We start from the raw sequence: 10,943 nt of genomic DNA, 5'->3' as shown, positions 1-10,943 counted from the left end.
TGTTTTATTTTCTATAGTAATGCATTTCATATTAATTTATGGTAATGCATTTGTTAAATTATTATTAAAAATTAAAAAAATATTATTATTCTTATATTGTTTCTAATCCTTTAAAAATACATATTGGTAAAAATATAATTTTATTTTCTAAAATTGATATTGCAATTCCAAATTTGGAAAACTTAATATTATGTATAAATTTAAAAATGAAAGTATAATCTTTAAACTTGAGATAGAATTTCTTTTAAAAATAAAAGTACAATTAAGGTAGGATTTGGGCAACACGTGGATGCAACTCTTCCTAGCGCAACCTATGGATGCTTAAGCTCTTCCTACCTATTAGTGTTGTTTGGGTTGTCCCAAGTATTTTTTTTAAAATGACTTTATTATTTTAACCTTTAATTTTTAATATAATTTGCATGCTTAGTAAGTTATTGTGAAGTTGATAAAGCCCATTGATTGCTTCATAGGCACTCGTCTCCAAATGTGCAATAAACAAAGGCATTAGACCCATCTAGCTATCTAAATGGCCAATCAAAATCAACTATAAATGCAAAAATGATATAAATTGTGGTTGACCTGATCACAAGACTAAAGATTTCTGTATAGTCCAATCCATCTTACTACTAAAATACTTTTGCAACCAGTACAGTCTTGAATCTATCTATATAGCTATTGGCTTTATGTTTCACTTTGAACACACATTTGTTTCGAATGATATTCTTGTCCTTTGGTCTAAGACAGAGATTTCATGTGTGATGGACTTACAATGCATCCAATTCTACCTTCATAGCAGTTTGCCACTCAAGAAATATAGTAGTTGTGTAAGTGAAGTGGGTTCAATAGGAACAATTATAGAATAAAATGCACACAAGGGATATTCAGTTGTGTAATAGACTTGATAGTTTGGACAATTATTTCAAGTGGATATTTAGATTTTATTGATAGAATACGAAAGCGCAAACGCTTGATTTGAATTGTAGAAGGCTTTTGTTATGCAAATGGAGGGGCTTATATCTTTTATATCGGAAATAGTCCATCACAAGGCTGTTCTATGCTCCCTTAACACACGTAACAATTTTTCCTCTTCTTCGTATGTGAGTGATACAACAACAATCACTCAAAAGTTGTAATTACTACCCAAGAATGTATAGCAAAGATGCTCAGGTAATTGCTTCAACTCTGGAAGGATGTAAGTTGTAGTTTGTTGCATCTTTTTTTCAAAAAAAATGCAGAATCCAGCTTTGCTACAATTGGCACTAACCTCTCCACTTCATTGCTAAGTGACGTGTCTTGCTGTAAGACTTCCAAGGCAAATACATAGTGGATAAATTCTTCACTAACAACAAGTAAATTAGATCCATAAATAGCAAAGTTAGTGAAATTATAAGCTTGAGATGAAATGGTGATACATCGTTCTAGGTGATCGACTGGTGTATATTCTTGAAAGGCTTCTTCTACATTTTGCTTAATGACATCTACCCGAAAACAAGTGCTTGACTCTTATGGAAATCTCATGGCTTGGTAGATATTGAACATAATCTCTTCCTTATTCACTCTTAATGTTAATTCACATTTTGAACATCAATTAAAGTGCTTCCAGTAGCCAAGAATGGTTGACAAAAAATTAACAGGACTTCTTCGTCTTCCTCCATATCTAACACTACAAAATCAGCAGGAAAAATAAATTTATCCACATTTACCAATACATCTTCTATGATTCCTCGTGGGCACTTGATGAATCGATCTGCTAGTTACAAAGTAATGGTTGTTTTTTTTTTTTTTTTTAAAAGAGTTGGAGTCACCTGTTCAAGAGTGACCCCTCCCCAATTTTATTAATAGCCCTCACTTGTGGCAGAGGAAAACCGTGGTTACAAAAAACAAGTATCTGGGGTACAACCAAAAAACCCAGCATACCAAAAGCCAACCAACAACCATAAAAAATAAAACAACAAGAAAACAACAAAACCACAAGAAAAAAAACAAACTAAAACTAAGAAATACGAATCGAAGGAATCCCGGAATAGTCCATGCGAATAAGGCCACGCAACATGCGGGGAGTCTCCATCAAATGGGAGAAAGCTGAATCGTTACCAGAAGCACCATTTTTGGCTAACCAATCTGCAACTTTATTACCCTCTCGAAAAATATGGTGAATAGAGCAAGTCATAGAATTCATGATATCAAGAACTTCTTCCCAGAAGTCCTCCAAATACCAAACCCCACATCTTTTACTACGCCACCAAGAAATAACAGTCATAGAATCAATTTCAATTTCAACATGAGTGAGAGATAAAGACCTACAAACCTGGAGTCCGTGTCGGAGAGCTAAAAGCTCAGCTTGGTTATTAGAGCCTGTGCCAGTAAAAGCAGAAAAAGCATGAATTAATTTCCCATGATCGTTTCGAATAATCCCACCTATGCCAGAAACTCCTGGATTGCCCAAACTACTGCCATCTGTATTCAATTTAACCCAACCCTCCGATGGCCTTTGCCATTTAATAATCTTGTAACTCCGAGCAGGAGGGAAACTAGGTTGAACCTGCAAACTCTCAAGTACCTGCAAATCAAAACCAGAGATGTGAGAGCTAGTATGTATATCACGGCAAATAGTACTAATCCACCTTTTGACAGAATGAATGATGTCAGCGGCCGTTTCAAATTGGCCCTCCATACGCGCCAGACAACGCCTTCGCCAGAGACGCCAAGTAATAACCACCGGGAGAATTCCCACTATAATGCCCATTTGTGATGCTAATTTCGCACGACGAAACCAAGTTTGCACCGTATCTTTCCAAGTACGACCATTGACTATACCAAGATTAGCCCCAAAATGATGCCAAACAGTGCTAGCTATATCACCTGCAAATAAAACATGATTTTGGTCTTCATAATGACCGTTAGCACAGCAGTCACAACGAGAAGTAATAGGAATACCAGTGCACCGAAGGTGATGATCAACACTCAAAGCCATATGCCAGGCTTTCCACATATTGATAGACATCTTCAAAGGAAGACTTTTATGCCACATCCAAGAATGCCCTTCCAGAGATCCACCTCTAATACGAACGCAATCCCAAGCCGACTTGGTGGAAAACAACCCATTATCATTTTTAGTCCATATCAACACATCACAAAGTAATGGTTGTTTGTTTCATCCTCCAAGTCTTAATTTATTGCAAATAGAAAGTGACATAAGATTAATGCTAGTACCAAGATCACATAAAAATTTATTAAAAAATGAATTTCTAATAGTGCAATACAAAGTGAAACTCCTTAGATCTTTTAATTTTTGAAGTAATTTCTTTTGAATAATGGCACTACATTCTTCAGAAAGCTTTACTATATCAAACTCCTCTAATATTCTCTTCTTGGAAATGATGAACTTCAAGAATTTAACATAATTCGGCATTTGTTTTAAAGTATCTGCAAAAAAAATATTTATGTGAATTTTCTTAAAAATATCCAAAAATTTAGAAAATTGCTTATCTAATTTTTGTTTTTGGAAACGTTGAGGATAAGGGAATGGAGTAGGGAGAATAGGCGGATTGTCAGGAAATGAAGTAGCTGGAGGCCTTTCAGTTTCTCTTAATGTATCATCCACAATATCCTCTTCTTCTACTTTATTCTTCCTTTTAGCCATTGTTTGCAACTGTAGGGGTGGACTTGATTTCCTTTTATGGTGACCTCTCAATTTCTCTTCTACTTCTAAGTGTGATGGTCTTGCATTGTTCCTTTGAATTCACTTCTGTGTTGCTAGGAAAAGTTCCTCTTTATTGGGCATTGATAGTTGTGGCTAGTTGCCCAATTTGCACTTCAAGATTCTTCATAGAGGCTCACATGTTGCTACAATAAGTCTTAATGTTGTCTAACCGTCTAAATGTTGTCTAACCATGAATCATTCTTTTTGAACATTGCTTTTGTTTCCTCAACAAAGCAAACCATGCCATCCTTAAGTGACATATTCTTCTCGCTTAGTTGACTATCAAATCCCGGAGTAGATTCCAGCACATTCTTTGTACTTTCATAAGAAAAATTCTCATGATTTTGAAACCCTATATGGTAGTAATTTGACATAGGATTACCAAGATAGTTTTAGTTCTGATTGTTGATGTATAGAACTTGTTATTGACTCGTTTCATTACTTGGAACTGTCATACTTGCAATTGTAGCATATTCTACACTTTGTGGTATTCTTTAGGTTGTCAAAGCTGAAGAGGCTGCTAACGGCTCCAATTCATGAATCCCAGCAACTTTCTTAGGTATAGTTCTTTCGGTTGGTCATTGATAGTTGTTTGAGGCCATTTCATCCAAAAGAGAGGTAGCACCTTCAGCTATATTTGACATCAAAGTTCCACCAGCAGCATCATCAACTTTGGTTCGAGTTTATCCATTTAACCCATTGTAGAACATCTAAACCTACAACCAGTCCGGCAATCCGTGTTAAGGGTAGCGTCAAATCAAATCTTTATACATTTCACATGTTTCGTAAAATGATTCGAAATCATTTGTTACTTGAATTGACCAATTTCACTCTTGAATTTGGCTGTTTTTGCAGGTGGGAAGAATTTATCAAAAAACTTTTCAGCCATGTCCTGCCAACTAGTGATACTTCTCTGTTGTAGATATTGTAGCTAACCTCTTGCCTTGTCCCTCACAGAAAAATGAAACAATCTCAGTCTACTAGTGTCTTCAGTAACACCATTAATCTTTACAGTGTCGTAAATCTCCAAAAAATAACTAAATGAATATTGAGATCATCTAGTAGCGATCCGCTGAATTGGGCTTGTTGCATCATGCTAATTAAGGCTGGTTTGAGCTTAAAATTGTTGGCATTAATGGTTTGACGTCTTATATCCGAGTAGCTGTCATTCACAACTTGGCGTACATAATCTTTCAAGGTGTGTGGTTGTGCATTTGTTTGTCCATCAGCCATAACTAGTACTTTATTTTTTCTTCATGATCCGAGTTCTTTCAATTTTCAGATCAAAAAGAGTAATTTCAAGATATTTGGCACAACGTATCCAATGTAACACCTGTAAAATAAAGAATTTCTAAATTAAAACTAAGATTACTTAGTATTGATATTAGCAAAAATAAGAAGAAATCAATCCCGAATAACGACACCAAAAACTTGATCAATACAAAATTACAGTGCATAGTATCGTAGTTTTATAGTAAAGTGATGAAAAGAGTGTCATTCTCAGGAATTGGTAACTCACTTTTGACAAGTACCAAAATTATACTAACCTCGACTATATTAAGAATAGTCACTAAGATTGTTTGTAATTGCAAATTGAAATAAAATCAATCCAAAGAAAATATTCAAAGAAAAAGAAAGTTGTTGTTTGATGATCAAATCAATGAGAAAAAGAACTTCTAGGAAATCTATTTTACCTAATCCATCACTATATTTTTCTCATATAACTAATTAAATTTAATTCTCTCCGTTCGTTAGCAAAATCTCCAAACTCATCCAAAAGCTCATTTTGATAGTCAGTTGAATTTATTCTTAATCATCATTTTACACAAGAGTATGTAAATTAATAAAGCAAGAAAGCATTAAGACCAACGATTTTAAGACTACATATGTTCATTATATAGGTCTTTCGATTTCTATATTTACTTATGCTAAAATATCCAAGGTCTATCCAATAATTCCCTCTTTCGAAAGTAAATCATAAGATCAAAATCATCTAATCAATGGTTAGTCAATTAGAAGTAATAAATTTAGAATAAATCGGACAAATATAGTAGATAATTACTTTAAATTAGCGTAGAAAAGCAACCAAGTTTGAAACTAGATTTCATCGTTTTTCTAGAATGAAGAAAATTTAGTTCATGTTAAAAATTAAATTATACATCAACGAATTCACCATAATTTTTCTGAGAGGAATAAAAGAAAATCGACTATCTACCGTCATCGTCAGCATCCTCAAGTTTTTTTTTTCAATTTTCTTAGCTTTTTTTTTTCTTGATCTTCCGTTCTTCAGCCTTAACTTCGGTGTCTTTCTTCCTGCTTTTTTATGAATTTTCCTCTTCAACGTCTCTTTTCAATTTTCCTTCCGTGTCGTCCTCTAAAAAAAAAATCTTGGTTCCACTTTTTTTTTTTCCTTTTCTATATCTTTTTTTTTTCTTTTGCCATTCAGTCTCTTCCTTTGTTTATTTCATGTATCAACTTTCGTCGTATCTTCAGGAATTTTCATTTCGCTTTTTTTTCTTTTACGCATCTTCAGTCTTTTCTTCTTTTGCAATTTTTTTGTTCCTCCAGATTTTGCTGTTATCTAGTATCCTAAAAATCAACTTTAACATCGGCCTCTCTCAATTCGAATTTCTGCTGTTATCCTCTTCAAATTTCTTTCATGTTTTGCGTCTTCGAGTTTTCCATCTTTGGTTTTTTCGTTGTTCAACGACTTTTGATTTTCACCATTTTCGAATTTTCATATTAAAAAACTCAATTTGATCTTTATCCCCAAATAGCACCAGTGACCAGCTCTTATATTTGAATAAAATCTTTATTTAAATGTGAGAGTGTCCTTAGATGATAGGCTGTTAAAATCTGGGTCTTTCTTTTCTTCAAATTTGAAATAAAAATTAAATGACAACGATGAAGTTTAAAACTGACAAAAATAAATAAAATTAGACTAAAGTTTAAAGTTAAGAAGTGATAAAATATAAGAAATTATGCAAGGCATCAGAAGGATAGTCACAAAAGCTGAAGTTCCCAGGTTTCAAAGTTGTTTAGTGTTGTGGATGGTCTCTAATCCATGTTTGGTTCCGATGGAGACAATATTGTCTTTTTCAAGCTCCACTTTGATACATTTAAATGAAAATATAAACTATAGAAAATTAGTTTCAACTTGGATACTGAAACTATGTTGTATTAATCAATTTATAGACATACATGAGCTTCAATACGATATAATGGATAAGCACTAAATTTCATATAAGAATTAAGTTATAGATATACAACTAAGTTTCAAATATATACAATAGTTATCTTTTTGAATTTAAATGGTCTAATCTGGTTGTTGTTGTTTTTGATAGGATAATGTCACTTTGAAATTTATCAACAAGATCATTTGGTTTCTACAACTAATCTTGATCAACATCTGTTGAGTTATCAAGTGAGAGATGGAGTCCTATGTTCGAGTTGTCTAAAGCAGAGTAAGGGCCGTTAGGATAGTGAGATAAGATGAGATAGTTTTAGATGAGTTGAATAAAATATTGTTAGAATATTATTTTTTAATATTATTATTGTTTTGAGATTTGAAAAGGTTGGATTGTTTATTATATTTTGTATGAGAATTTGAGAAAGTTGTAATGATGAAATGAAATGAGTTAAAAATGCTTATGTATCCAAAAGGGGCCTAAGTCTTATTAATAGACCCCTTCAAGCTAATAGGAGGTGAGACTACCATAAGCTTGGACCTGAGTAAATGAAATTGAGTTGCAGATAAAGCTTTGGTAAATATATCTACTTGCTAATCAGAGGTAGAAATGAACTTCAGCTGAATGCACTTATTGATGACTTTTTCACCCACAAGGTGGTAGTCCACTTTCATGTGCTTGGTACGAGCATGGAATATAGGGTTGGTAGCCAAGGCAAGTGCACTAACATTATCACACCAAAGGATGGAAGCTGTGATGAGAGGAAGATGAAGTTCCTTGAATAACAAGTGAAGCCAATAAAGCTCAGCTGTAGTGATGGCCAAGGATTGACATTCAACTTCAGCACTTGATCTGGAAACTAATTCTTGCTTCTTTGCATTCCAAGAACAAGACAATTACCAAGAAAAATTACAAAACCTAAGATGGATCTTCGATCATCTAAGCTACCTACCCAGTTAACATCATAATAAGGTTGAAGTTGCAACTGTCCCTTAGTGTAAAGGAGTCCATGATCAAGAGACCCTTTTAGGTAGCAAATAGCCCTTTTTGCAGCAGTTCAATGAATTATAGTAGGGCAGTGCATGTATTGACAAAGTTGATTTACAACAAAAGCAATTTCATGTCTAGTAAGAGTACAATGCTGAAGAGATCTCATTACATGTATATACTCAGTAGGGTCAGGGAGTGTTTCACCATCAAATTTAAAGAGTTTAATACTAGAAGAGTAAGGAGAAGGTGATGGTTTGGCACCCTGCATGTGCACCCTAGTTAGCAAATCAGAGATATACTTTGATTGGCAGAGATGGAGTTCATCGTTGGTGCGAGTTGCTTGAATGCCAAGAAAAAAAAAATGAGAGGACCAAGGTCTTTAAGAGGGAATTCCTACTGAAGTCGTGTGATTAGTGAATGAATAACTGAAGCTTGAGAACTTGTGAGGATTAGATCATCAACATAGATTAGGATGTAAATTCAAACATCACCATAATAAAAGTAATAGAGGGATATATTAACAAGTGAAGAAGTGAAGCCAATGTCCAATAGAAAGGTAGAAAATTGATTTTGAGGGGTAGGCCAAGGTCCTTTGGCAAGATGCCTAGCCAATTCTTCTTTTTTAGGTGTTAAACGAGGTCCCATGCTGAGGAGCTTGGCCAATTTTATAGTTCTCAAATCACTGACTAGGCTCCTCTATTGTGATGCTAGACCAAACCTTATTATGTGCCGACTAGGGTCTGGCTAGTCTTTTTTGTATGCTGACTAGAGTACTCTTTCGAAGCATTTATCTAGTCTTTTATTTTGTTTAGGTGCCAACCAGGGCTCTCTATCGAGGTGCCTAGTTATTTTTCATAACTTTTGAGGCACCAATCAAGATCCCTTGTTGAGGATGAGCATGGTTAGTCGTTGTCCTTTTCAAGAAAATGTAGATATAATTTGAGAAGTTGAGAAAGGAAAATACATTCTTATTTGAAATTAAGACTTTTCATTACAGAAGCTGCATATTACATTAATTTTTACTAGTATTATCTCCTTAGGTGTTGGGTCTCCTTCATGCCATGAGTGAGGTAGCCGGATCAGGTTGTTACATCCATAGTGTTTTGTTTATATTTGATATGAACCCGCAGGAATGAAATCCCTTTTATGTCTTCCACAGCTTATATCAAGTGGATCAAAACTAGTTCTCCTTCTTTCAAACCCATCTTGAGTGTTGAGCTCTTGCAAGCTTCATCCCAAGTGGATTGCACCAATCCTTGCATTGCATCCTTGATCTTCTTGGCTCTTGATCTTGTGATTGACCCATCTGGAACTTGCAAATGATCTTTAAGCCTAGGCTCACTTTGGTTCCCATCAATATTTCTTTCACTTGTTTTCTCTACTAGGTTGAAAAACACCCCATTTATCACTTTTTGGCTATCAAATTCGTATACGTGCTATATCACCACACTAGCTAGACGCCAATCTACAAGATGGGCCAAGAAACACCGCCATATGACTAGCGTGTATGTCTCATGCGGTACCAAATTTGCACACGAGCTCCAACATTGCTACGATTCTGTGACTTTGATAACTATAAGTGCAGAATTGACGGAGCCTAAAATATTTAAAATGCCCAACCTGACTCTATTCCTACCATGACCATTCTAGCCAGTGTGTAGGCCTTATGCGCTGATACAGTGGCTAGTGCTCATTGGGTGTTGCCAACAATCAGGTTTTTTCATCTCTAATTATTCCTACTTCCCCTCAATGCTCAAACTCTCCATTCTCATATGCTCTTTGGTTTCTTATCTTATTTTGCTCTATTTTTTTAAATATTGGAAGCTATATCCACCATTATTTATCTAACACAACTAAACCATTTGCTTGTCCCCTCCTATCCTTATCACGTAACCCTATATGACTCTATTTTATCACCGCCCAAGTCTTATGTCTTTCCTTTTCAATTTCAAACTCTTTTTGGCTTGTCGTCACTTTCGACATTTGTTTCATCATTTTTTTTTCCTTTCCTTCTTCTTTTTTCTCTTCCTCTTTGTCCCCACACAAAAACCTCTTATATGTTGCCATTGCACCTACTGCCGTCGTCTCATGCTCTTCTGTTGATATTAGTGTTCACTAATCTCACTCCCTACCATTAGACTTGCACAACAACTGGTAAGTGAGATCCATGCACCACTTAAATTTAGTAACATTTCACAGGTTTTGCTTTCTATTATGAGAGATAGGCCAATGCTATCTTTTTTGTCGAAATAAAACACTAATTCTTGCTTCCCTTAAGAACGTTTTGGAGGATGAGAGTGCCGAAAACTCTATTGAGTGAACTAACATAGTTAAGTGCATTGCGTCTTTACCTGTTGTAGTTTTCAACCATTGTAACCCCTGTGTGATATTGCATAAAAAGTCTCCTTTGTGGTGATTCCTAAGCTCTAGTCGAACAATAAGTGCTTTCGTTTTATTGACTTCCCCTATGTAGTTTGTCTTAAACTCAAAATGTTTATTGTACATTTTAATTGAACTTTCTCCTTTATGTGCTTTTAAGATTGATCTAGCTAGTTATTATATTAAAAATTAAATTAATAATTATGTTGAAGTGGCAAGTCACATGACATGCCATGGGTTAGAAAATTTAAAAAGCCTTAAGAATATAAAATAAAAAATTTTAGAACTTAAAAAAAAGCTCAAAGATATAAAACTAAATATATTTTGAAACATCTAAAATAAAATAAAAGGGAGGGATGAAAGATAGAGGGAGGAAAAGAATAGACGGATTGGAAATCCACAAGAAGATAGTGTTACATGCTATTTAAGAGCTAACTAGTAAGATTAGAGATCGGTTTTCGAGATTGTTTTGCTAGATAGTAGTATTATATGTATTTATAATTTTACATACAAAATTCATGTTATCAGATTCATTTAAAAATTTAAAAATCTTAAATTTTATAATTTTCATAATAATACACGAAAAATTAAGTTTTTTTTATGTTAGCATTTCTTTCGCTAAGAGGAAAAAAAAACTTAAGGGAGCGAGTGACCTTGGGGAGGGAGGCAGGGAGTGCAAACTT

This window comes from Juglans regia, chromosome 14 (assembly GCF_001411555.2).
Source record: "Juglans regia cultivar Chandler chromosome 14, Walnut 2.0, whole genome shotgun sequence".
Classification (NCBI taxonomy): Eukaryota; Viridiplantae; Streptophyta; class Magnoliopsida; order Fagales; family Juglandaceae; genus Juglans; species Juglans regia.
This window is presented reverse-complemented; position numbering follows the sequence as displayed.